This window comes from Mauremys mutica, chromosome 25 (assembly GCF_020497125.1).
Source record: "Mauremys mutica isolate MM-2020 ecotype Southern chromosome 25, ASM2049712v1, whole genome shotgun sequence".
NCBI lineage: Eukaryota > Metazoa > Chordata > Testudines > Geoemydidae > Mauremys > Mauremys mutica.
Window position 1 is genome coordinate 15,691,580 of NC_059096.1, and position 27,370 is coordinate 15,718,949.

Consider the following 27,370-nt stretch of genomic DNA (forward strand, 5'->3'; position numbering starts at 1 on the left):
CCCATCTGCTCCATTATTTTATTAGTGATGTTAGATGACACAGCCCGTATGCTGCTTCGGAGTGCTCTGCTCCAAAGACAGCAGGATATGCAGCCCCCTGCTCTGGGGGCTAGGAGACCAGATCCCAGGGATCCTGCAAAAGCCAGAGAATTTCAAAGGTGGCCTTATGGATTCATGTCTTGAAGACTAAAGCACAAGTGCAAACTGGGAACTAGGAAACACCCACTGCTCCACTTTGACCTCAGCAGGCAACTGTAAAATGACCTTCTGCTTAGCAAGAGGGTGTTTACCATCCTGTAGCTTCCCCTGGAGGGAGAAGGCAATCTGAGACCACTTCATCCGCCTGCAGCCCGCTTGTCTGGTGAAGCAGAGAGAGGCCAGGTTTCAAGGCATATTTTGAAAGGGGAACAGAGCTGTTTACTCCTTCCCCAGTGCTGCCTCTGATATGTTAAATCAGGTCCCTGAATTCTGCCCTGGGATGGGAGTGCTGTGGTCTGCCCATTTCAGCTGAATTGCTTCCATTTTGTGCTCTGCAAATTGTGCATAGAAACAACGAAGTACCGTACAGGAGGGGAGTTTTAACAAGGAGGGTAACTGACCATTGGAACAGCTCACCTAGAGATGTGGTGGATCCTCCATCACTTGTACCTAGCCTGATGTGATGGTGCAAGACCAGAAGTACTAACTCTTAAACTGCCACCTAGGCTTCAGAGTAGGACAGCGTTAAGCTACTGCTATTTTTGGCGCAGTTCTCAGCACTTTGTTTCAAAGACTGCACTCTTGATAAGGTTTATTGAATTGGTTCTTGACAAATTAATTCAAAGTAAAGGATCTGCAGACCCTTCACTCTGGCACTGCCTGGATCCGCTGTTCTGTTCTTTATAGGCCAGGCCCTCAGCTGGTACAACTTGGCACATCTCACATCTAATTCCATTCTATTGTGGTTGTTTAGATGATGATGAGTAAACTAGATGAGTGACTTAGGCATCTAAGTGCTATTGAAAGTCAATGGAACACAGGCTCCTAAATCATGGAGGTGGCTTTGAAAATTTTGTCCCAAGCCACATACGGATGCACCAGGATAACTGGAGGATACTGGAGGACATAAGGTGTAGTTTTGCAGTAAAGCATCCATGGATCAAGCTTGTATCAATCCTGTAGCCCCTGTACACTAGAATCAGACAAATAATTGAATTTTCAGCTCACTGGCAACTCCAAAATCGAAGAAATTAACTCTGGTGCCAGGTTGAACTGAATTTTTTTTTTTTAATTTTCAGCAAATCAAGAAGTTGAAAAAATATCACAATGGGTCAAAATGAAACATTTTGGTTTGACCCAACTCGAAATAGTTCATTTAGGTTTTGGACATTTTGACAAAAGCAATGGCAGTCTAAATTCTCGAGCTGGAAGTGGCAGCCCCCCTTATAACCATTAGCCCAGTGGTTAGGGCAGAGCCGAATTACCCCATCTCGGGACTCCAGGCAAGCATTCACTGCTAGGTCCCTACCTTACCCTATGTATAACAACAAACAAAATCCCATGCACTGCTACAGACTAGGGACCGAATGGCTAGGCAGCAGTTCTGCAGAAAAGCACCTAGGGGTTACAGTGGACGAGAAGCTGGATATGAGTCAACAGTGTGAACCTTGTTGCCAAGAAGGCTAACGGCATTTTAGGCTGTATAAGTAAGAGTATTGCCAGCAGATCAAGGGACGTGATCATTCCCCTCTATTCAACATTGGTGAGGCCTCATCTGGAGTACTGTGTTCAGTTTTGGGCCCCACACTACAAGAAGGATGTGGAAAATTTGGAAAGAGTCCAGCGGAGGGCAACAAAAATTATTAGGGGGCTGGAGCATATGTATTATGAGGAGAGGCTGAGGGAACTGAGATTGTTTAGTTTGCAGAAGAAATAAAGTTTGAAAGGCCACAGTTTCTAAATGACAACTGCAATCTCCTGAGGTATTGCTTTGCAGTCTAGCCTTGCGCTTTGCAGTGCTCCCTGGCTTTCATTTCTGTTATCTTGCTCCAAAGGGATAAAATAACTTTGGACTTCCTGGGCACACGGCACTCTGAGAAAGCACTATTAAGTATGTCCCAGAGAGAAGCTGCCAGCTTCAGGTGAAGATTCCACCAGCAAGCAGCATGAGTTTAAACTCCAGGGGAAAAAATGTGTCTTAACTGTGTGTGTCTGTTACCATGGGAACTTACATACACAACTGGTTCCCCTCCCCCATGTTAAAAAGCAGGCTACCTGGTTACATTTCTGTAGAACTATGGGTAGAAATTGAAGTGAAATTCCATTTAAAAAATGAACTGGGGATATTCAATGGGATGAGACGTTTGGAAAGCAGTAATATTCATATGCAACATGGCTGACAAAACATAATAGGCAAGTTTGCAGTGTGTAATTGTAGCCCCACCCACCCACCTCCCCAAAGGCCAGCTTTGAGTTGCATACAAAACTCTCTCATCAGAGTTACCCGGGCAGTGTATTTAACACAGCATACATTTCCAAACTAAAGCAATACTGCTTAGATTAGGATTTTCTTCAGCAGATACTGAAGACATCTCTTTAAAAGTATACAATTAAGAAATGTAAAAGTCTTGTTTGAACATTACGAATCACTTTCTGCTTGTAATCAAATCTACTAGCCTATGGAAAATGAGTCTCCCAAGGTAAAGAAGGAGGAGTCCGGAGGCACCCCAATGACCAACAGACCCACCTGGGCACAAACCTCCATGGGTAAAAAATCCACTTCTTCAGATGCATTAGAAGTGGGTCTTTTACCCACAAAAGCCCACGCCCAAGCAAGTCTGCTAGTCCCTAAAGTGCCACCAGACTCCTTGTTTTTGTGGATACAGACTAACATGGCTACCCCTCTGATACTTGACACCAAGGTAAATGGAACATCAATAGTCTGCACTATAGGAAGCAATTTTTAAATCCACCGCATAGGGTAGCATATCCCCTCCTCCTTTTCTATTAGGGTTCCACCATAGTTTGCTGGCGTTCATTTAAAATTCAAGTTCTAAGAAGGTCAATTACTTTCTGGGAGTATACTTATACAATTATGTGAAGTTAGCAAATGTCTATAGAAGTCACTACCTGGCCTCTTCTCAAAGCCAGGCTTGGGAAAATGTGGCTTAATGGAGCTGCCTGGCAGGTATGGGATGTTAAAACTGGACTTGAAGTCCCGCAGGCCTTGGGTGAGCCTGCTGCCTGAGTGTTTTGGGCCTCAACTTCACTGAACATGGCAGGCTGCCAGCTGCCGGCTGCTTCCACACTGGCTGCTCCCCGGGAGCACTGCCACCCAGCAGCCCCGCCCTGGATTACTGGCACGGCGTCTAGGGGGAGGGTGGGGTCGGGGCGGAGAAAGACCCTTTCTAAAACATCGGGGAGGCACCCCTTGAAGATCCAATACACTCTCCCACTGGGGCACATCGAATGCGCCCCCCAGCAAGTTTCTCCGGTTTGGCTCCGTTTACATATCAACACGAACTGGGGGCTGACCGTGCTCGCACCCTGTGAGACGGGGGTGGGGCAGAAGCTATTCAGGAGCAGGGGATGCAGAAAGGCAAGAGAATCAGGGTCCCGTCTCTCCCCAACGGGAGGGGAGAGGAGTTGGGAGCGGGAACTAAAGGACGCTGCTCGAGAAGGCGACTCCCCTCCACCTCAACTCGGAGACGCCCACACCCAGGGGGCAGGGCCAAGGTGCAACGCTCCCAACCAGCCACGTTACGGCTGGTGGGGGGTGGGAGAGACAGGTTTGCCCGAGCGCCCGGGGGGGGGCGGGTGTCGGGTCATCCCTTGTGTTGGGAGTAGGGAGCGGAGGCTTCCCAGGGTGCAGCCTGGGGACCGCGCCAGCCTCGCCCAGGGGCAGCCTGCAAAGAGCCGCCAGCCGATATTAGGAAAAACTTTTTCACTAGTAGGGTGGTGAAGCACCGGAATGGGTTCCCTAGGGAGGTGGTGGAATCTCCTTCCTTAGAGGTTTTTAAGGTCAGGCTTGACAAAGCCCTGGCTGGGATGATTTAGGGTATGGCTACACTTACAAATCTGCAGCACTGGTAGTTGCAGCGCTGGTCATCCAGCTGTGCAGGGCCAGCGCTGGTGTGTGGCCACACTCACAGCTACCAGCGCTGGTGTGTGGCCACATTTGCAGCGCTGTTGGGAGTGATGCATTATGGGCAGCTATCCCAGCATTCAAGTGGCAGCAACGGTGCTTTTCAAAAGAGGGGGGTGGGGTGGGGCGTAGTGTGACAGGGAGCGGGGGAGAGAGAGAGAGTGGATTTTTGGAGCCAACACTGTGTGTTAGCTTCCTGACTTGAAAAATCAGAACATGTTCCCGATCCCTTACCCTTAACTCTTAACTGCAAACAGCCTGCATCCAACGGACTCCCTTTCTCCCTTCTGCCCCCGCTGTTTCTGTCAAGCAAACACTCACTCCCTGCCTGCCTCATTATCTCATTTGATTGTTCACAGATTGATCACAGCAAACAGGAGCTGTGTTTGTAGATAAACAGCTCCGGGATCAACGGAGCTCCGGAGCTCGGAGTTCACAACAAAACAAAGAGAGGCTGCATAACAAAACAAAGAGAGTGATTTATAAAAGCATTCTGGGATACATCCTTATACCCTGGAGGCCAATCACAGCGCTGGTGTGTGGCCACGCTTGATGACCAGCGCTGCAGCACCAGCGCTGGAATCCTTATTCCCCATGCTGAGTGAGGTGTAGGGCCAGCGCTGCAGCCAGGGAGTTGCAGTGCTGGAAGTGCCCTGCAGGTGTGGCCACTTACTAATTGCAGCACTGGTGGAGGCTTTCCAGCGCTGCAAATCGCCACTGTAGCCATACCCTTAGTTGGGTTTGGTTCTGCTCTGAGCAGGAGGTTGGACTAGACACCTCCTGAGGTCCCTTCCAACCCTGAGATTCTATGATTCTATGAACAAACCTGAGCAGTGCTGCCACCCCACACACCAGGTCACCGTGCCACTCACTCACGTTTGGCCCAGTCACTACCCCATCACGATGGCAGGGCAGCTGGGCCAAACCTGAGCAGCGCTGTGACCTGGCGCTTAAAAGGGGCTGGAGCATGGCTTGGGTGCCCCCCGGCCTGTGACTGAAATTGTTGGAATGTCAGTGAGTGATGGTCTTGCATTTTGCATGCAGACCTGCATGGGTTAGAAAAGCCAAACCAGGACACGTGCCATGTTTGTGTCGGTGTTAATCTGGCTTTGAGTGAGGGACCTCAGTTCTCCCCTTGGCGTGATAAGGGGAAGGGGTTTGAACACAGCTCTCCCCCATTGCTGGTGGGTGTCCTGGGCATGGCAGAGGCTGCCCTGGGTTTATCTCAATCTCCCCTTTGAAGCTGTTTCACTTTTTATAAATAATTAGTCACTGGCGCAGGGACTTGAACTTGGATCTGCCCCCTGCTAGGTCAGTGTGTGACCCCCCAGGGAAAAGTCACCCCTCCCCCCCACCTGGCTCCAGTGACTGTCAATTGTCTTCACAAATGGCTATGAATTGTGGGGTCTAAATTAGCTGTTAACACTCAAGAAAGAGATCTTGGAGTCATTGTGGATAGTTCTCTGAAAACATCCACTCAATGCGCAGCGGCAGTCAAAAAAGCGAACAGAATGCTGGGAATAATTAAGAAGGGAATAGAAAATAGGACAGAAAATATCATGTTGCCTCCATATAAATCCATGGTACGCCCACATCTTGAATACTGCACGCAGATGTGGTCACCCCATCTCAAAAAATATATATCGGAATTGGAAAAGGTTCAGAAAAGGGCAACAAAAATGACTAGGGGTATGGAATGGCTGCTGTATGAGGAGAGATTAATAAAACTTTCAGCTTGGAAAAGAGACAGCTAAGGAGAGATATGATTGAGGGCTATAAAATCATGACTGGTGTAGAGAAAGTAGTTAAGGAAATGTTGTTTACTACTTCTCATAACACAAGAACTAGGGGTCACCAAATGAAATTAATAGGCAGCAGGTTTAAAACAAATAAAAGGAAGTATTTCTTGATACAACTCACAGTCAACCTGTGGAACTCCTTGCCAGAGGATGTTGTGAAGGCCAAGACCATAACTGGGTTAAAAAAAGAACTAGATAAATCCATGGAGGATAGGTCCATCAATGGCTATTAGCCAGGATGGGCAGGAATGGTGTCCCTAGCCTCTGTTTGCCAGAAACTGGGAAAGAGCGACAGGAGATGGATCACTTGATGATTACCTGTTCTGTTCATTCCCTCTGGGGCACCTGGCACTGGCCACTGCTGGAAGACAGAATACTGGGCTAGATGGACCTTTGGTCTGACCCAGTATGTTCTTATGAATTGCTACCACATTTCCATTTTAGCTTTGGTTTCACAGAATCAGAGAAATGTGGGGCTGGAAGGGACCTTGAGAGGGCAGCTAGTCCAGCCCCCTGAGCTGAGGCAGGACCAACTAAACCTAGACCATCCCTGACAGCCTGTTCTTAAAAACCACCAGTGATGGGGACACCACAACCTCCAGAGCCTGTTCCAGAGCTTAGCTACCCTGAGAGTCACAAAGTTGTTTCTAATATCTCACCTGAATCTCCCTTCCTGCAGATTAAACCAGTTGCTGCTTGTGCTGCCTTCAGTGGAGATGGAGAACAATTGATCACCCTCCTCTTTATAACAGCCCTTAACACACTTGAAGACTGTTCTCAGGTCCCTTTCCCAAACATGCCAAATTTTTCCCTCCTAGGTCAGACTAGGTCAGATCTAAAACTTTGATCATTTTTGTTGCTCTCTGGACTCTTTCCAGTTTATCCACATTTTTTGTTAAGTGTGGCACCCAGAACTGGACACAGTACTCCAGCTGCAGCAACACCAGTGCTGAGCAGAGCAGGAAAATTACCTCCTGGGTCTTACATATAACACTTCTGTTAAGACACCACAGAATGATATTAGCCTTTTTTGCAAGTGCATCACACTGTTGACTTATATTCAATTTGTGATCCACTGTAACCCCCAGATCCTTTCCAGCACTACAGCCATGGAGCCAGTTGTAGTTGTGCATTTGATTTTTCCATCCTAAGTGTAGTACTTTGCACTTGTCTTTATTGACTTCAGACCAGTTCTCCAGTTTGGCAAGGTCATTTTGAATTCTAATCCTGTCTCCAAAGGGCTCACCACCCCTGCCAGCTACAAATCTAAAAAATAAATACAGTGGGGTAGATCCACTGGGCTCCAACAATTTACACCAGCCTGGGGATCTGCCCCAGCATGAACAATACAAAAGCAGTTTCTCCTCCCTTGGTGTTCACACCTCAACTGATAGAAGAGGGCCTCATCCTCCCTGATTGAACTAACCTTTTTATCTCTAGACTGATTCTTGCCCACATATTTATAGCTGCCTCTGGAAACTTCCACCACGTGCATCTGATGAAGTGGGTATTCACCCATGAAAGCTTATGCTCATAGACTATCAGGGTTGGAAGGGACCTCAGGAGGTCATCTAGTCCAACCCCCTGCTCAAAGCAGGACCAACACCAACTAAATCATCCTAGCCAGGGCTTTTCAGCTGAGATGTGGATACCTACTGCCCTTTACAGTTAATTAGGTCTGGGCATTCAGATTCCCTGTGTGGATTGAAAATCACCATTTGGATGTATACTTCAGATCCACCCTACATTCCTGAGCTGATTATAAAAACCTGGTGATTAAAAACAATGAGAGGTATTGATTTCAAACATCACCAGAGAATTCCACTGAAAGAAACCAGAATCCTTCAATAACACCATAGAACTGACTCACAACAAGCAAGATGTATTTTCCTTAATCTCTATAATCATGCTACGAGGCAATGTTCTCCCCTGTGCAAATTGTAGCAGAAGGATTATACCCACTTAAACCCCGTTGTGAAGATATAAATGGTGCCTAAGCCGTATGCTTAGATTGTAAGATCTATGGTGCAGGGACTGTTGTTTTGTTCTGTGTTTGTACTGTGCCTAGTGAAATGAGATCCTGGACCATGAGTGGGGCTCTTAGGTGCCACCACAATACAAAAAATGAATAATAACAGTCATATGCTGGCCTTCTGCACGGGGCAAATTTAATCCATGGTACATAAAAATCAAGCTGAGAGATTGCAGAGTTCATCACACAAAGGAGAAGATGTTTCTGAGGAGGGAGAATTCTGCCCTCACTTAACAGCTTTACCTTGTAGGTGACACTGGACCAGTTTAATATGACTGGTGTTTTTTCTTGGTCATTGTGATCTAAGTAAGTCTCTTGTCCTTACAGTTGCAAAGAAAACCTTCAAAATCTAAACCATATGATGCAGTGATGTCTGCCTGAGTCAATATCTTTGAGAGGTGTGAACTGCCCCATTCATCTCAATGAGGCTGTTGACTCTGAACCCTAATGGCAATCATTTATAGACCAGCTGATCAAAATAGGGATGATGATTGTATGAATTGCTACACAAGTGGGTGGAGCTTGGGAGAGAACCAATACTAGGTTCCCCCCTCCCTCTCAATCTGGCCCTTGCTTAGGAAATCTGAAAGATGAACAGGATCATTAGACATTTGGGGTGTGATTCACTTCACAATTGTACTCCTGATTCACATCAGTATAAGTAGGCCCAGAACCAAGCCTATACAGCCTGCGTTCCAGATATGCTTGACAAGGACTGGAAAACAGAAGTTTAAATTTACTTTGAGCAAAATTTTCAGCGGTGACAGGTGATTCTAGGGGCTTCCTTTTCTGGGTGTCTGTGGTGGGGCGGCTGCCCCACACCGGGCAGAAGGGTTAAGGCAGCCTTAGAGAGGCTGTGCAGAACCCTGCCAATCAGAAAAAGGCTTATTGAGAGAGCCAATCAAGAGAAGGCTTGCTGGAGCAGCCCATATATAAAGGGCTGCGAGCAGAGCAAAGGGTGTCTCTCCCTGGAGAGCAAAGGGGAAGAACTGTCTGCTGAGGAGCACTGGAGATCCTGCAGTGCTGGGCACGATAGTGGAGCAATAGGGGAGCTCTTGGCTGACCATGGCCAGACTGAGGCCCTGAAGCAAGGGCAGGGAAGGTGCTAGGACTAGGTACGTCTACACTACGGGATTATTCTGAATTTACATAAACCGGTTTAGTAAAACAGATTGTATAAAATCGAGTGCACGTGGCCACACTAAGCACATTAAATCGGTGGTGTGCGTCCACGGTCCGAGGTTAGCATCGATTTCTGGAGCGTTGCACTGTGGGTAGCTATTCCGTAGCTATCCCATAGTTCCCACAGTCTCCCCCGCCCCTTGGAATTCTGGGTTGAGATCCCAGTGCCTGATGGGGCAAAAATCATTGTCGCGGGTGGTTCTGGGTAAATGTCGTCAGTCATTTCTTCCTCCGGGGAAGCAACTGCAGACAATCATTTCGCGCCCTTTTTCCCTGGATTGCCCTGGCAGACGCCATAGCATGGCAACCATGGAGCCTGTTTTGCCTCTTGTCACTGTCACCGTATGTGTACTAGATGCTGCTGACAGAGGCGATTCAGCAGCGCTACACAGCAGCATTCATTTGCTTTTGCATGATAGCAGAGATGGTTATCAGCCGTTCTGTACCATCTACCATGCCATTGTAAATTGGCAATGAGATGACAGTTACCAGTCCTTTTGTGCTGCACCATCTGCTGCTGTCATAGGTGCCCCTGGCTGAGATCGGCCGGGGGCGCAAAAGACAAAAATGGGAATGACTACCTGAGTCAATCCCTCCTTTATGGTATCTAAAAATAGAATCAGTCCTGCCTAGAATATGGGGCAAGTGTACTAGAGAAGCAGTGTATCAGAGAACCAGAGAGCACAACCGTTCCGTGTCAGATCCCGCAGAAATGATGAGCTGTATGCCATTCACAGGGGGTGCCCCTGCAACAACCCCACCTGTTGATTCCCTCCTCCCCCAGCCTTCCTGGGCTACCATTGCAGTGTCCCCCCATTTGTGTGATGAAGTAATAAAGAATGCAGGAATAAGAAACAGTGACTTGTTAGTGAGATATGAGGGGAAGGCAGCCTCCAGCTGCTATGATAGTCAAGACAGGACATTAAGCAGTGTGGGGGAGAGGAGCCCAGCATCCCGCTGCTATGATAGTCCAGGCAGTACAGAATCTTTTCTTTACACATGAAGGGCGGGGGCTGATGGAGCTCAGCCCCCTGTTGCTATGATGAAGATGGTTACCAGCCGCACTGAACCATCTACTGGGAATGATCAGGAGTTTTTTACCCAGGCATCCCCAGCCGACCTCACCGGAGGCCAGCCAGGAACACTCATGGGCTGATGATGAGGACAGATACCAGTCCTTTTGTACTGCACCATCTGCCACAAGGCTGATGATGACAATGGATATCAGCCATATTGTACCATCAGCCACCCATGGGGGGGGGGCAAGGATGCTGCTGTTGACTGTTGCAGCATCGCGTCTATCAGCAGCATTCAGTAAACATAGGGTGACATTTAAAAGAGTCAAGAGAGGATTTTTTTCCCTTTTACTTCTGGGGGTGGGTGAGGGGGGTAAATTGACGAGCTATGCCCTGAACCACCGCGGACAATGTGTTTGACACTACAGGCATTGGGAGCTCAGCCAAGAATGCAAATGCTTTTCGGAGACTGCAGGAACTGTGGGATAGCTTGAGTCCTCAGTCCCCCCTCCCTCCCTCCATGAGCATCCATTTGATTCTTTGGCTTTCCGTTACGTTTGTCACGCAGCAGCGTGCTGAGTCCCTGCTGTGGCCTCTGTCTGGAGATTTTTTAAAAATGCTTTGGAATTTCGTCTTCTGTAACGGAGCTCTGATAGAACAGATTTGCCTGCCCATACAGCAATCACATCCGTATGGTCCATGCTGGAGCTCTTTTTGGATTTGGATTTCGGACTGCATTGCCACCCGTGCTGATCGGATCTCCACGCTGGGCAAACAGGAAATGATATTCAAAAGTTCGCGGGGCTTTTTCTGTCTACCTGGCCACTGCATCCGAGTTCTGATTGCTGTCCAGAGTGGTCAGTGGTGCACTGTGGGATACCGCCCGGAGGCCAATACCGTCGATTTGCGGCCACACTAACCCTAATCCGATATGGTAATACCGATATTAGCGCTACTCCTCTCGTTGGGGAGGAGTACAGAAACCGGTTTAAAGAGCCCTTTATATCGATATAACGGGCCTCTTAGTGTGGACGGGTGTGGCGTTAAATCGGTTTAACGTTCCTAAAACCAGTTTAAACGCGTAGTGTAGACCAGGCCTATGAGGGAAGTGGCCCAGGAAAAGTAGGCAGTGGGAATAGGTGGAGGGGGCAGTGGGAATAGGAGTAAGTGGCTGCCAGCTATAGAGTCCCTGGGCCGGGACCTAGATTAGTGGGCAGGCCTGGGTCCCCTGCCCCCTTTAATCCTACTTGCCAATGAGGACAGTGGCCTAAATCCAGACAGCAGTTTGGCCCTTAAGCCAGGGGCTAGGCTAGAGACTGCGGTTGGCTGCTGAGGCAAGCAGAAGAAGCTGAGGACAGATAGTGGGGAGACAGCAGGCTGGGGCACAGCTGGAGGGCCGTGTCCCAAAGAGGACGCTGCGGTCTGGGAGCAACGTGGGTCCAGCTAGTGGAGACAGTGGAAGGAGTGGAAGTAACGGTGAATGAGACGCTGCTAGTAAAAGGCGCCCTGGTGGTCCAAGAGAGCTAATTCCCAGCACAACCAGCAGGAGGTGCTGCAGCGGTGGGTCTGCACCACTACATTGTGGTGGAGAATGCAGTCACGCCTCATACAAGGGGCAAGGCAAGGACTGTAGGACTATTGCCCAGATCCAAAACTTGAGAACTGGAGGGTGGAGAAAATGGTGGACTGCTACTGGAGAGCCTGTGTGGTCTGGCTAGCCGAGCCGCAATGGGCCTTGGTTAAGCTGCTGTGAGTGAGGGCCCATAGACGATACGAGCCAGGCACCAGGGGCTGGAGGCCGGTGTCATGACCTGGACAATGTTTTGCCTGTGGGCGACAGGAACACTTCAGGAGGGAGTGCCCCTACTGGGATGGGGAATGGAGATCCCACCCAGAGAATGGACAAGACGAACCTAAGAACCCACCCCAGTGAAGAGAGCAGGGAGGTGGCGGACTTCTTGGGCCTGTGGGGAACTGGGGCACGAGAAGAAGGAGTGCCCAAACGGGACTTGCAAGGCCCAGGCTAGCTCGGAGGGAAGGACTAAGCCAGAAATAGACTGTGGGAGGGCTGTGGCCAAGGGAAGCCACAGGAGGTGCTTCTGGTGCCACAAAGAGGGCTATATAAGGTGGCATTGCCCCCAGAGATGGAGGGGGAAGCCGGATAGTTGGGGTCGGTCAGAGACTGCTCAGAAAGAGGGGGCAGTGAAGATTGAGGCCCTAGCAAAGGGAGTGTCTGGGGCAGAGCGGCCCCAGATCAAGAGAGGAACCCATACGAGAGCGAGACGAGCTATGGTGGGGACCCAAATGGAAAAGGGACCCCACGTGGGAGCCAAGCAGACTATGGTGGGTACCCAAACCCTTGAGGAGGGAGACCAGTTGCTCCTGATGCTGGAGAGCCTGCAGCAGGAAAGGGATGTCCTGAGGGCCCAGCTGAGGGAGAAACTGGGGAGATATAACCCCACCCCTCCCCCAGTGTGTGGTCTTAAGGGGGAGGGTGTGGGGTGAGGCAGCTGCCCCACACTGGGGAGCAGAGTTATAGCAGCCTTAGAGAGGCTGAGCAGAACCCCACCAATCAGGAAAGGGCTTATTGGGAGAGCCAATCAAGAGAAGGCTTGCTGGAGCAGCCCATATATAAAGGGCTGTTCAGCAGAGTAAGAGGCAGTCTCTCCCTGGAGGGAAAGGGGGAAGGACCATCTGCCGAGGAGCACTCGAGATCCTGCAGTGCTGGGCAGGGTAACAGAGCAATAGGGCAGTTCTTGGCTGACCATGGCCAGACTGAGGCCCTGCAGCAAGGGCAGGGAAGGTGCTAGGACTATGGGGGAAGTGGCCCAGGGAAAGTAGGCAGTGGGAATAGGAGGTGGGGCAGTAAGTGGCTGTCACCTATAGGGTCTCTGGGCCGGGACCCAGAGTAGCGAGTGGGCCTGGATCTCCCCCTACACCCTACAGCGACTTGCCAATGAGGAAAGTGCCTAAATCCACACTGCAGTTTGCCCCTGAAGCCAGGGGCTAGACTTGAGACTGCAGTTGGAAAGTGGAAGAAGCTGAGGACAGCCTGTCCCCAGAAAGGACGGAGACAGCAGGCTGCGGCAAAGAGGACACCGCGGTCTGGGAGCGACGTGGGTCCAGCTGGTGGAGACGGTGGAGGAAGTGGCAGTAACGGCGAGTGAGACATGGTAGTAAAAGGCACCCTGGTGGTCCAAGAGAGCTAATTCCCAGCATGACCAGCAGGATGTGCCGCGGTGGTGAGTCTTGCACTGCTAGTGTCCAACTGATCTTCAGAAGGTGCCAAGTACCCACCCTCTGAAAATCAAGCCCCTTAGAAGTGCCATGGAGTGAGCATCCAAAATCCTCTTGCGAATCCTCACACAGGCTTTTCTGAAGCTGGCACCAAACCAGATACAATACCAGGGCGTGGTCTGGTTGAGCTATTGACTTGGGAGCCATCTGGTTCAATAGCAAGTGGTCTTCTCCCAGAAAACACATGTGCCTGAGAAGGTGGAGGACACACAGAGGCCCACTGGCAGAAAGGGGCAGTATCTGGTGGTCACTGAGTCCTGTGTCCAGTCTGGCTCTTTGTAGGAAGAGAGCATGTCATGACTTGCGGACCTTACCTTCTGGCAGCAGGTTGGTTGGGTTTCTCTGGCACCCTGAAAAGAGTTGGATACTCTCCTCCCAGCTGATGCTCTGTGATGCCCTGGGTCCATCTTCTCTCCCTCTCTGGGGCTTTTCCAGTCCCATGAACTAGCCTCAAATGGGGAAGCTCATAGACCCCAATTCAGCACATGTGTAACTGCAATGACTGCACTGAGAATTATGCACATGCTTAGGTGACTTTGGGCCACTGAAATATCCCTGGAAGCAGCACAAGTCCCCATACTTCCTCCCCTGTGGCACTACCCCTGCTGGGAAGAGCGGTGGATGGCTCTTGAAGGTGGCCTGCAAAGGGAAAAATGGGGGCGGTTCCCTTTCAGGCCTTTATAGTTCTGTAAAAGGCTAAAGAGAGGGTTCTTTATACCCATGGCTTCCTTACGCAGAGCAGGAGTGTCAAGCATTGTTGTCCCTTTTCTTTGCTGGAGAACTTTTGGGATGGCTCAGAGGTGTGGATTGGGAGCTCTCTCATATCTTCACTGAAGGAGCAGAGCCAACCCCTTACCCAGGAGCTCTCTCCCCATCCACTGGAGTCAACAATAATGTCACATCCCGTCTTGGCTCATCGCGTTCTACATCTCTGATGTCACAAACTCTAGTCCTCCGTAAGTTCCCCCAGGCCAGACCAGCCCTCTCTCTCCATGGGACTTCTCCACATCCCATCACTGTAGAACTTGAGCACCTCCCAATCTTTAATGTATTTATCCTCAGAAAAGCCCTGTGAAATGCAGACACATGATTCCATGGTACAAGGGGGGAACTAAGGCATGGAGAGACCATGTGACATCCCAGGTCACACAGTCTATGGTGGAGCATGGGATTGAAGCCCAGTCTCTCAAGTCCCTGACTAGCATCACTGGGCCAGCCAGCCAATGTCCAGTGTAACACACCACAAGGAAAGAATCCTCTCAGGATCCCGTTATCCACTCTAATGGGGCACAAAGGGCATGTGATCCCTTCACTTCCCTTTGCAGGTCCCCCTCCCAGTCAGATGCATGCTGGCAGCCAGCCAGACTCCATCTAGTTGCACTTCCCTGGCACAGTTCTGGGGCAGACAGGTGGGAAGGTGAGGCCGGGGGGAAGTCCTGGGCAGCATGCTCTCCACAACAAGCCCTCAGCCCCTTTTTTGCTTCCTCAGCCTCTCCAGCGGTAGGGATCCATCTCAGCCAGGGCCGGCTCCAGACCCCAGCACGCCAAGCGCGCGCTTGGGGCAGCCTTTTGCTGACAGGGGGGCAGGCGGCTCCGGCGGACCTTCCGCAGTCATGCCTGTGGGAGGTCCACCGGAGCCGAGGGTCTGCTGGTACCGCGGCTCGGGTGGACCTCCCGCAGGCACTCCTGCGGATGCTCCACCGGAGCCGCGGAACCAGCGGAACCTCCGCAGGCACGTCTGCAGGAGGTCCCGCGAGCCGCGGAACCGGCGACCGCCAGAGCGCGCCCCGTGGCGCTCCGCCCTGCTTGGGGCAGCGGGATTGCTAGAGCCGCCCCTGATCTCAGCTGAGGCCAAGAACTCTGGCAGGAGGCTGGGTGCATGTCAATGGTCTGTATCCCTCACCCCCCTGTGACAACAGTCAGCTTGGTGGACACCAGTGCACCCTAGAGCTTGGCACGTGCGTCTCTGCAGCTGAAGGGCCCAGGCTGCTATGGTGGGGCAGTCACAGACTCACACCTGCACACTCACCCGTGGGCTACAGAAGAAAACAGGGCCATGTCTCCCTGTTCTAGGCTGGGGAACACAATAATGAGAGGGGAGCAGCAATGCAGTGATTCCACCACTCCCCCTGGGGCTTCAGACTGGGCTAGTTCCCATCACAATTCCCTAGAAGACCCCGGATTCATCCCTACACTGCAACTTGCGCCTCCCTTCTTCAGGCATTGCTGGGGGGCCGGCTCAACCCCCAGCACCAGGCTAACTTGCTTCCCTGATGCATCATGTAATTAACGGATGTCCCATGACACACACACACAAGGTTGCATGGGCCACTGTCAAATATACGTTGGTTGTTTCCTAACTTACAAGCACTAGACACAAGAGCCATTTCACCTTGAATAATGAACGTTTAACATAGATTTTTTTTTGTACGTAACTTTTTCCTTTGGGGGGAAAGAATTCAAGATCTATTCTGGGATGTGCAAGTGAGAACTGACCCCTAGTGCTTCGTGAAGAGGGTCTGAACCCTGAACTCACAGCATCACCGCTCAGAATGCCACTACACAGCATCAGCTGGAAGTGGGAGACGGTTGATGCTGGTTCCAGGGCTGTGGCATTTACTGAAGGGAGTCTGGCAAAGTTCCTGCCCCATGTCTGCAGTATGGGCCACTGGAGCAATGTACCAGGCCTCAGGGAGCAGCCTGATTCTCTCCCTCCTGCACAGCACTATGGCTAGGCTGGCAGCTTCCAGCTGCTTCCAGGACAGTGGCTGCTGCTGCCCAGGACATCTGAATGTTGGAGTTTCCTTATCATTTTGTCAGGGCTGCCAACATTTTCCAAGTAACCCAAGTGAGAGAAGGGAAGTGATGATTGTTAACTGTTTAGATCTCAGCAAAACTCAAATGGAATTTCCTGGGACAAAGAAAAGACACATTCCTAGCCCCAGGGCATTCCCGTTGCCAAATATCAAAGTCCTACTGTTAACAATGGAGGTAGGAAAGTGTCTCAAAGAAAAAGGTGCAAGAATCCTTTATGCTGGGAAGTGTTAAGCAGCCCAGGTACCAGCTACCCCTGTAATAATAACCACATGGACTGCAGGACCAATGTGAGACAGCCAGAGCAGCAGGCTTCACCAGCTCAACAGCTACGGGAGCAATGCAGCCTCAAGCAGAGCAAGCGGCAGCTTGTTTTTCTCACAGAGGCACGTAGCGCTTGCCCTGTTGCACTGTTGAATAAAGACTTTGTCTTTATTCAAATATACAGCAACAAGAACCTGCTGTGAGCTGCCCCAGCCGGCTCTGCCCCCTGCAGCCCAGAGCCCCGCCCTCCAAACTGGTGGACGACCTTTGGCCAACAACAGCAACTAGCCCCCCGCCCTTGGATAATTCATCACTGGACACCCTGGAAAGAGTTAAACACGGCTCACGATGCAAGGGGGGGAGCTTACCCCCCCCTCCACAAACTCTATTTTACCTCTGTCACTGCTTGAGGCAGGACTTCCTTGAACCTTCTCACTGGCACACGCCCTCTCCCCCCCTGACCTGCCCAGCTTAGGATTCTCTAGCGCTGAGCGCGTCTGTTCTCAGCCATACATTCCGCAGAAGCAGTTAGGAGGGTAGAAGCGCGCCGTGGATCGTGGCTGGCAGGTTGCTGGCCCTGAGAGAAGATTCCCCCGTTAGACCAGCCTACACAAAGCTATTTCTGGGAGGGCTTTGGACAGGAGGTTTAACTGGCCAGCGCGGGGCCCACTCATGTCCTCCTGCTCATCCTTATCAATGCATTCTCCCCCTCCAGAACCAGCCTGAAATGCCGTCTGGGCTCCAGGCTGCCTTCTGGAGCAGCGGCTCATTGACACTTGAAAGTTAATTCGGAGTAAGGTTGGGTGTGAAAGTCAAGAGCAGTGGCTATACTGAAATAACTCCAGGTGTAAACAAGCTCTAGCATCACTCCTTCTTTGTTCTGTTCCATCCCCTTATAGAGCTGTGGCACAAGGTCTCTCTGGGTCCCCACCCCTCCTTCTAAATGGAAAAGCCCCAGGTTAAGATGGATTCCAATACCAAGTGACATGGTCACGTTCTGTGAGACCCCAAGCCTTCATTCTTCCTGGCCTGACTCACAGGAAGGCTTGCAAATAAACAGAGCCCTCTACAGTCAATTATCCTGATTAATGGGAACCATCAAGATTCCAAACCACCATTAGGACCTCAGAGTTATATTTTATATTTCTAGCTTCAGATACAAGAATGATACATTTATACAAATAGGATGAGCACACTCAGTAGATTATACGCTTTGTAATGATACCTTACAAGAGACCTTTTGCATGAAGCATATTCCAGTTACATTATAGTCACACTTATTAGCAGGTTTTCATAAAATCATATGGAGAGCAAGGTCACACCCAGAGGCAGCAGCAGCACAGCCCCATCCCAGGCCTGTGCGGAATCCTGCCATATGGGGAATTCACGCCCAGGCATCGGTGTGAATTCCTGCAGGGATAATAAAAGAGCCATTTCAGCCGGCTGCGGCTGTGGAGCCCACCCAGGGCGTAGACCGGTTGTGGGAAGCTGGGATGCTTCCCTCTGTAACGTGATGTTTTCATGCAGTTGAATTCCTGCGATTCCGTCCCCAGGGCATTGAAAGCAGGTGCTAGAAGAAAGATGCCAACAGATTGCAGGGGGTTTCAGAGAAGAGGCTGAGAATAATAATAGCAACGCTCCTGGAGGGACCGCTTCACGGGGAACGATAGAAAGAAGAAAACAGACCTAGCATGGCTCCGTGACAGCTAGCAGCAGGCACCATGGGACTGGCTCAGCTTCTGAGATTGCCCCACCTGCCCTTTCATTTCCCTGATGGTGGGTCTGGAGGTGGCTGGGTGGCTGGAGACACTGTTCCTTTTAACGTACCAGTGACCGTGCTGGGGATTTGCCTTTGTGGCTATGAAGACGCCGGTTTGAAAAGCCCAAACAAGCTGTGGTAATCAGTCAGAGGGAAGAAAGTGCCCTGGTCTAGCAGCTGCAGAGCATGTAAGGATCGCCCCACACTGGCTCGGGCTGCTCCTCTATAAACCAGGGCCTCCGTGAAATCCACAACAGCTGCACCTGGGCACACAATGAGGTGGAGAGGGACTGGCATTTCTCTGCTGGACCCAGCCGTGCTGGGGGATCTGTGCTGTGGTGGGGCATCACCGAAACTAGAGGGGGACAAGCCGGTTAACTCTGCTAGTCCATCCCTGGAGACCAGGGCAAGGACCCTTCCCACCAGCGGTGGCCAGTGCCTTGCTCAGCCCAAGTGATATGGATTCCACTCAGGTGGGGCCTGACCACAGACCCCTCCCAAACTGTGGGGAAGTCTGGGTCTGGATCAGTGTGCTGTGATTCAGGCCGATACCCAGGCCGAGATCTCCTCATGTCCCGCCCATGTCCCTGGGGAGCCACTCCACTGTCCCAGAGCTCTCACCACTGGAGCTCCCCTGGTCTTTCCAACCTCCACATTCTTAGTTTCATCTCATTTACCCCTAGAGGAACTAGAGATGGGGAGCCAGTGAAAGGGAAAGAGGGCCCAGGAGCCCCCAAGGCAGGGGCATGGGAAGTAGAGGATGAGTACACAGACATCCCTTCCCAGGTGGCATCAGGAACACAGCACCCCAGAGAGCCACTATGCGTCTGCAGCCTGCACAGTGCAGGCCTGTCTCTAGGATTTGCTGCACAATTCTCACCAAGGCCAGACAGTGATGTCCTTCTTACTTCTGACACCTGCTGATACTGTGCTCTCCAGCCTGTGTATATGCCATACGCTATAACCCATGCAGATGCAATCAAACACTTGCATTGAACAGAGTTGTTATTAAACCTCATGTCCTGGCTAAATTCCAACATGAGAGGTCACATCCAGCTACCTGAATTCCCCTGTCACTTTAACTGCTGTTCTATTCTCCTCCACATCCTGTCCTTAAGATATGTTCTGTGGGGTTACTTGTACCATTATGCTGCTGCATCCCTCCCCAGAGGTGGCTGCATTGTAGAGCTGGGTGAGGTGACCCGGGTAGGAATGGAGCCCGTAATTTGGTGAGCTTGCAGACAGCCTTTCATAGATACTGTAATAACAATCAATGGCCTTTCTTTCTTGCAAGGAGCCTTTGGAGCCCTGCTCACTGCATCTTGGCCACTCCTATGGCTGATTGCAGACATCCCTACAGTCAGATGTATCCAGCCGCCCTTAATCCTGAGATTGGGGCTAGAATGGAAACTGCTTTCAGCCTCTCTCTGAATGCACCCCTTGTGTCATCACCCAGCCTCCCTCTCCTCAGGGCAGTGCACATCACAGGCTCTTTGTAATCATCAGACAAGCAAAGAGCATTTCACATTTTGAGAACTCGCCTCTTTGTGTCCCATTTTCATTCCCTGCTGCTGTTGGTACCAATCCTGATGCAGCCCGGAGAAACCAACCCTACCCGCCGCTGTACCTGCCGTGCTTTGATCCTGCTACATGCCTCTTGCTCTCTCCCTTTGACCCAGAGGCAGAGTTATCTCCTCCATCTGTTCCTGACCTGGTCCCCATCCCCATTCCATTCCTGAAATATCGGGTCCGTCTAGCTAAGAGCCAATCACAGCCTGACAGGGATAAGGAAAAGGTTGCTTTATTCTGCAGAAGAAAGAAGAGCTCTGTACTAGGATACAGAAACTGTCTTACACAAATTTCCCAGATCCTTTATACACATTCAGACAAAGACCCTTGCCGTGTTAACACTTGATTGGTGGTTGCCAGACCCCGTACTTCTGCTATCTGGCTGCCTGCTAGTTGTTAAGGGGGGTCGCTAGTAACTTTCACACCAGGATAAGCCCCAGGGCAGGCGCAGAGGGGGAAAGGGTTGACTTCTCCAGGCTGCGTTGCAGGTTCCTGCATTAGGACCAGTCCAAACAGCAGCAGGGAATGAAACGGGACCCAAACAGGTGGCCTCTCAGAATGCTAAATGCTCTTTGCTTGTCTGATGGATGCCTACAAAATCAGTCACAGAACATACCTGCCTCGGACCCAGCTCACACCTGGCTACACGGGTGTGTGTGGTGTATTTCCCCAGTGAAGCTCAGCCCAGAGAATCATACAATCATAGAATCTCAGGGTTGGAAGGGACCTCAGGAGGTCATCTAGTCCAACCCCCTGCTCAGAGCAGGACCAATCCCCAACTAAATTTTCCCAGCCAAGGCTCTGTCAAGCCTGACCTTAAAAACCTCTAAGGAAGGAGATTCCACCACCTCCCTAGGGAATCCATTCCAGTGCTGCACCACCCTCCTAGTGAAACAGTGTTTCCTAATATCCAACCTAGACCTCCCCCACTGCAACTTGAGACCATTACTCCTTGTTCTGTCATCTTCTACCACTGAGAACAGTCTAGATCCATCCTCTTTGGAACCCCCTTTCAGGTAGTTGAAAGCAGCTATCAAATCCTCCCTCATTCTTCTCTTCTGCAGACTAAACAATCCCAGTTCCCTCAGCCTCTCCTCATAAAACATATGCTCCAGCCCCCTAATAATTTTTGTTGCCCTCCGCTGGACTCTTTCCAATTTTTCCACATCTTTCTTGTAGTGTGGGGCCCAAAACTGGACACAGTACTCCAGATGAGGCCTCACCAATATCAAATAGAGGGGAATGATCACATCCCTCGATCTGCTGGCAGTACCCCTACTTATACAGCCCAAAATGCCATTAGCCTTCTTGCCAACAAGGGCATGCTGTTGACTCATATCTAGCTTCTCATTCACTGTAACCCCTAGGTGCTTTTCTGCAGAACTGCTGCCTAGCCATTCAGTCCCTAGTCTGTAGCAGTGCATGGGATTCTTCCGTCCTAAGTGCAGGACTCTGCATTTGTCCTTGTTGAACCTCAACAGATTTATTTTGGCCCAATCCTCTAATTTGTCTAGGTCAGGGGTGAGCTGCAGCGGGTTCGCACGGGTTCGCGGGAACCCGTTGTTAAATTTAGCAGCCATTTTAGAACCCCTTGTTAAGGGCTGCTAAATTTAACAAAAGTTCCCGCCCACTCCTCTCCTGCTCCGCCCCCTTCTCCTCCCCCTCCCCTGCTTCCCGCGAATCAGATGTTCGCGGGAAGGCTGAACAAGCAGCATGGAGGCAGCCAGCAGGTAAGCTGGGGAGCGGAGGGGGAGGGGAGGTGCGGCTGGCTCAGCAGCTCCCGGCTCCCTCCAGCCCAGCGCCGGCCCGGGGAGTCGGGCCGAGCGGCCGGGCCCCGGCGCCGGCCCGGGGAGTCGGGCCGAGCGGCGCCGGTCGTGGTCCTGGCAGAGTGGACCCGGTCCCCAGGCAGTGTGGTAAGGGGGCAGGGAGGGGGTGGGTTGTGGGGGGGTGGATAGGGGTCAGGGCAGTCAGAGGGCAGGGAACAGGGGGATTGAATGGGGGCAAGGGTCCCGGGGAGCAGTCAGGAAAGAGCAGGGTTGGATGAGGTGGTGGGGGCACTCAGGGACAGAGAGAAGGGGTAGTTGTATGGGGTAGGGGTTCTGGGGGGCCATTGAGAATGAGAGGAGGGGTTGGGTGGGGCGGCAAGGGGCAGTCAGGGGACAGGGAAGGGGGGATGGGTCAGGGGTCTCGGAGTGTGTGTGTTAAGGAACATGAGGGGTTGGATGGGGCACGACCCCCCCCCCCCACGGAGGGGGGGGGGAAGGAGGGAACCCGTTGTTAAAATTTTGGAGGGAGGAGGGAACCCGTTGTTAAAAAATTGGCAGCTCATCACTGGTCTAGGTCCCTCTGTATCCTATCCCTACCCTCCAGCGTATCTACCACTCCTCCCAGTTTAGTGTCATCTGCAAACTTGCTGAGGGTACAGTCCACGCCATCCTTCAGATCATTAATGAAGACATTGAACAAAACCGGCCCCAGCACCGACCCTTGGGGCACTCCGCTTGATACCGGTTGCCAACTAGACATGGAGCCATTGATCACTACCCGTTGAGCCCGACGATCTAGCCAGCTTTCTATCCACCTTATAGTCCATTCATCCAGCCCATACTTCTTTAACTTGCTGGCAAGAATACTGTGGGAGACCGTATCAAAAGCTTTGCTAAAGTAAAGGAATAACACATCCACTGCTTTCCCCTCATCCACAGAGCCGGTTATCTCCTCATAGAAGGCAATTAGGTTGGTCAGGCATGACTTGCCCTTGGTGAATCCATGCTGACTGTTCCTGATCGCTTTCCTCTCCTCTAAGTGCTTCAAAATTGATTCCTTGAGGACCTGCTCCATGATTTTTCCAGGGACTGAGGTGAGGCTGACTGGCCTGTAGTTCCCCGGATCTTCCTCCTTCCCTTTTTTAAAGATGGGCACTACATTAGACTTTCTCCAGTCATCCAGGACCTCCCCCAATCACCATGATTTTTCAAAGATAATGACCAATGGCTCTGCAATCACATCTGCCAACTCCTTTAGCATCCTCAGATGCAGTGCATCCAGCTCCATGGACTTGTGCTTGTCCAGCTTTTCTAAATAGTCCTGAACCACTTCTTTCTCCACAGAGGGCTGGTCACCTCCTCCTCATGCTTTGCTGCCCAGTGCAGCAGTCTGGGAGCTGATCTTGTTTGTGAAAACAGAGGCAAAAAAAGCATTGAGTACATTAGCTTTTTCCACATCCTCTGTCACTAGGTTGCCTCCCCTGTTCACTTTCCTTGACTTTCTTCTTGTTGCTAACATGCCTGAAGAAATCCTTCTTGTTACTCTTAACATCCTTGCTAGCTGGAACTCCGAGTGTGATCTGGCCTTCCTGATTTCACTGCTGCCTGAGCAATATTTTTATACACCAGCTTTTCAGGGAGCCACACAGGGACTGCCAGGCTGGTTTACGCCAGGGACCATGAAGTCCAGCGCCCCACTTCTGAGAGTGGCCAGCACCAGATGCTGCAGAGGAAGGTGTGGGAGAACCTGCCCTAGGAAAAGTTATTCCTAACCCCAGTAACTAGAGGTTGGCTGATGCCCATTTAGCTCCCTCACTCAGGTTCCTGCATCGTCTCCCTGACTGAGTGGCACAAGGGAACCGTGCAGTCTCACAGGGACTCAGAAGAGAGCCCAGGCTCTCCATGGCTGCAGTAACCCATAGGCTGCATGGCCTCCCCAGGAGAGAGGCCCTAGGAGCCAGTCAGAGGGATCATTTTCACTCTTCTTTTGCTTCATTATTGGCTGTGCCATATTTCCTGGCAATCCTGATCCCCCAGCCCCAGAGCTCTGGCCTCCCGCCAGAAATGGGGAGTTCTGCCAGGGAGGAGGCAGCTGCTGTCCTTGCACAGATGCCTTGGTGACCAGCCATGGGCTTTGGCCATGACACAGATTTTGCCCTCACACTCAGAGATGGCCTCCATTTTGAACAGCAACAGCAATTGCCCCCTCAGTGAACAGCAGGTGCAGATGGTAGAGGACAGACCTCCAGCTACCTCTTGTGCTCACTGAGCAGAGAGCCAGGCATTTAACGATGGTGCTAGTATCTGTGCCTGCAATGAGTGGCAGGGGCAGAAATTGCAGCTGCAAGAAGAGAGGCTGCTTGAGGCCTGAAGCCCGAAGCCTCTCCAAGTCGGCAGACATGCAGCTGGGGCATTTCTACGAGCTAAGCTAACCCAAGAGCGCCTCCCGCTGACAGCACCAGGCATTTCAGCACCGCATCTGCTCCCCAGGGGCAAGTCTGCAGCTGAGGCAGCACAGGGCTGCGCATCCTACACCCGGCTGCATCTCCCCATGGCACTGCAGCCCACTGAGGGGAGACACTGAGAACGTTGCCCGACGGGCTGGCTCAGACCAGCGGATTCGAACCCTGGCCCAACCCCTCAGTATTTCCAAGCAGCTCCTATTATTCTGTCCCAAGGATGGGCTGGACTTAGGGCTTTGGCTCAGGTCCTTGTGTCAGAAGGAGCACGTGGCTGCTAGGTTACGTTCCCTCCTGTGTCTGTCCCTCCTGAGAGACTCTGCTTCTCCTCCCCCTCCTTCCTTGGCACCTCTCTGGGCCCTTCCCTTTCCAGCCTGCCTGCTCAGAGGGCGTCCTGGCCCTACCTCCTGCTGTGGGACAAGGGGATGGTTTCCCTGGCAATCACACACCATGGAACAGTTCCCAATAGATTCAATGGCTGGCCAAGGCAGCCGCTTTCCTGCCACTGGGCTGGTGGGCATGGAAGGGCTTTCCTGGAGACCAACTGCCTGCTGATCTCACTCAGAAACGTCTGCAGAGCCAGCAGCTCCCTGGGCTGTTACCCCACAGCCAGCCCCATTCCACTCTATCCTGCAGGCTTGGGATGGCTCTGTTTCTTCCCTGAGAGCCTGCAGGTGGGAGCTGCCCCTGGGCACCATGGCTGTGCCTCCTGGGACGGGCTGTAACTTTAGAGAGGGGCTCTGATCCGCTTCCAGGCAGAGCGGCCCCCCCGCCCTGCTGGAGATTGGCTGCTCCTCCAGCTGCCGCCAGGGATCACTGAAGGAGTCAGGTTTCGGCAGTGTGATGACTCGGCTCATTCCTTCCGAGAAAGGGGCGAGAGCAAGCGGCATGGAGAGAAGACAGAACTCAGGGTGCCTCGCTATGGGGGGCTTCTCCATCCATCCATACCACTGCCTCCTCCCTCCCCATACTGCTGCTCCATGCAGGCAGAAATCTGCTCACTTCCGCTTTCTAGGCAGAATCCATCGGGCCAGTTAATCTCTCCCCTCTTAGCTGCCAACAGATCACTTCCCACTGACATCGGAAACCGGCTGGTGCTTTTCACACCCTGAGTCCCGGCGCCTCTCACTCAGGTCTAAGCAGGCTCCAGATCCCATCGCTGCCAGAATTGGGGGCTAGACTCAGAGCCCCAGGGGCAGGGCAAAGTCAGCCCAGAAGCACTGCACCCCCCAAAAAGGGGGGTGCTCTGGTGGCTGGCCGTGCCCGCCCTGCACAGCGGCCCAAGAAGGCAGCTGTGAGGGAGGGAGCATTACATCTGCAGCATGGGCCTGGTTCTGCTCTCAGCTCCCCTGGCATGGATGGAATTACACCATTGGGAGCAAGAGCAGAATCAGGCCCATAACCCAGCTCTCTGCCCCACCCAGGAGCTTGCTGGCCTCCTGCGCGCCGCAGACCCCCCAGAACCAGCAGGATTCCCAGATCAGATGGGAGTGGATGGACACTGGGGAGCCTGCCGCCCACAGGCTGGGGGCTTTGTGGCTGGATCCTGTCTCGCCTTGCCTGGCCAGGCATCCTGCTTGGCTCCAGGAGCAGCTCAGTGTCAAGCCCAGTGTGTCTGACAGCTCTGAGCAAAGTGCTCTCCAGGTGAGGGTAGGAATTGCCACCCCCCCATTACCACCCTCACCTCGCGGTGTAGCTGCTGTGCTGAGCCGGGACATCACCGGCCTGCAGCCCGTCTCCCCCACGCTGTGCCGTCTCCAAACAGGAAACTAATCCGGCTCTCCGTGAAATGTTACGTCGGGGGCTGCCAGCAGAGACTAACAAACAAACAAACAGCCTCTTGCCCCTAGTACAAGTTCAAAGCAGATGGCCTTCCACCTCTCCCCCCGCCCCCTCCCCCGCAGATCCGAGCATGAAACCATCTCCTATAAATAACCCCCGGCGCAAAGGGTTTGATCTGGGATAGGTGAGAGCAGTTAGGCTGCAGCAACAGGTGCAACTGGAGTCACAAATGTGCCCTCTCCAGCTCTCCCCCAGTGCCACAGGGAAATCAGCAGCAGAGGAGGCCTGCGCTCCTCCAGCATTCGGCCACCAGCTGAGCAGGGTCAAATCTCCCCTCGTGCTCTCCTGCTGGCTGTGCCATGGCTCCCTAGCCATGCTGTTGCCTCCTGGCCGTCAGTCCCAGAGGCAGGGCCCCATGTGTTCTGACACTGTGATGTTCTCTGCTGGGCGGGTAGGTGGACTCCAGCCCAGCAGGGTCGGTGTATTCAGAGTTCCCAGTTGGAGCCAGGGGCCCAAAGTGCCCACCGTGCAGAGCAGTGTGCTTGCAAAATACTGGCCAGCTGATTTTCTTGCCTAGGATAACCGAGCTGGTTTGAAAATGCTGGGCTCCAGGTAGGGTGATCAGATGTCCTGATTTTATAGGGACAGTCCCGATTTTTGGGTCTTTTTCTTATATAGAGGCCTATTACCCCCCACCCCCTGTCCCAATTTGTAAATGTTGCTGTCTGGTCACCCTAGCTCCAGATGTGCAGGACACCAGCCCAGAGCGTCTTTGTTCACAGGAGTATGGCCCCACAGTTCACCTGCCTACCTGCTAACTTAACCCCCAAGTAGTGTAACCAGTGCAGCTGGGCCCCAACTGAGCTGCTTGACTGGCCAACCTCCCCTCACCCCTCCACACCCCATAGGCTGAGGGGGTCAGGAGCCCTGCGCCTTTAGACCAGCAGCAGGGGGCTGGCTGCTCAAAGCATTTGCCTGTGGCTGTAATAGCAGCATTGTATGCTTGGCCCTGGTCCCGCCTCATTCTATGTCTGGCTCTGATTCCTGAGCTTCGACCCTTGGCTCGGGCAGCTGGCCAGTGATGCTGCACCTACACCGCAATGAAACCCCCCCTAGCAGTCTCAGGGCCCAGCTGACGGGCTCACAGGGCTCAGGCTGTGGGGCTAAATCCTGCAGTGTAGACATTTGGGCTCAGGATGGAGTTGGGGCTCTGAGACCCTCCCCCTCGCAGGGTCTCAGAACCCCAGCTCCAGCCCAAGCCCCAACATCTACACTGTAATTTCATAGTCCCGCAGCATCAGCTCTGTGAGCCTGAGTCAGCTGACCTGTGCCAGCTGTGGCCGTGCCGTGGGTCTTTTACTGGAGTGTAGATGAACCCTGACTCCAGCGCTGCGCCTGGGCTCTGATTTCTGGCTTTCAACTCCTGCTTTGACCATTAGGCCTGACTCTTGCTCCAGTCGCTAGGCACGACTGCCCTTGGCCTGGACACCGACACAGGCTTGGGAGGA

The 27,370-nt window shown here is 52.2% G+C and overlaps 1 protein-coding gene across 1 annotated transcript in view; it reads right to left on the reverse strand.

The window, feature by feature from the left end:
* The window catches only part of LOC123356208 (sodium channel protein type 4 subunit alpha-like), a 144,228-nt gene extending 130,016 nt beyond the window's left edge, over positions 1–14,212 (reverse strand). The window contains exon 1 of the mRNA XM_044999200.1: positions 14,168–14,212. The gene's annotated coding sequence lies outside the window, so the exon portion shown is untranslated. The remainder of the gene's footprint in view (positions 1–14,167) is intronic.
* Between the last annotated feature and the right edge of the window lie 13,158 nt (positions 14,213–27,370).